Source organism: Carlito syrichta, unplaced genomic scaffold (genome assembly GCF_000164805.1).
Source record: "Carlito syrichta isolate Samal-C Ts95f unplaced genomic scaffold, Tarsius_syrichta-2.0.1 Scaffold314869, whole genome shotgun sequence".
Lineage (NCBI taxonomy): Eukaryota > Metazoa > Chordata > Mammalia > Primates > Tarsiidae > Carlito > Carlito syrichta.
Genome location: NW_007258965.1, coordinates 489,250 through 490,044, shown reverse-complemented (window position 1 = coordinate 490,044; position 795 = coordinate 489,250).

Here is a 795-nt window from a genome sequence, read left to right as displayed (position 1 = left end):
ACAGGCAGCCTCTCCTCCCTGCCTCAGCATCCATGAGGTGGGCATCCCTTCTCTGCATGATGAGGTCAGCCACCAGACCTGGACACTGTCCCCAAGGAGCCACCATCCAATGGGGAGACAAGTTTTCTGACGTCTGAGCTCCCATGACAGGAGCTTCAGTGGGGGACACACAGGCAGGGTGGTGGGCTCTCCTCTAGGTTGGAGGCTGCATCTCAGGAGGACTGAGCAGGGGACACGGAGCTGTGGAGCTGAGGGCTGCCAGTGTCAACACACGCCAAGGACACCAGGGGAGCCCAGCTTGCAGGAGGTCTGGGAATCGGAGGCTGTGACTGTTCTGCAGTGGGACTCAAAAAAGTCAGAGGGAAGGGGTGGGTTTTGAAAGAAGTGAACATTTCTTTCTCCTCACAGCACTGGGTACCAGGTGGGATTTCCTTCCCGCTGTCAGGTCACTAAGTCACACGTCCTCTGGTCACTCAAGAGCTTGATGGGTCAGGAGACCTCCCCTTTTCCAGTTGCACATCTGCAAAAGGAGGGTCTTCCTGAAAAGGAGAGAACAGGAGGAGGTTCTGTCCCTAGGACTCAGCTTCTCCCACACCCAACACCCAACCAGGCTCCCTCCCAACCCCTGACCTGTGACTCACTTTGCACAGAGGCTCAAGGAAACGTGCTGGGAGCCAGGGTCCAGGCAGGGGTTGCTGTCAGTCACACAGACCAGGATCAAGGACTGGTCCTCCAGGATGGGTGGTGATGGCCATTGCTCAGGGTATTCAGGACTGTGTGAGACACAGAGAGAGC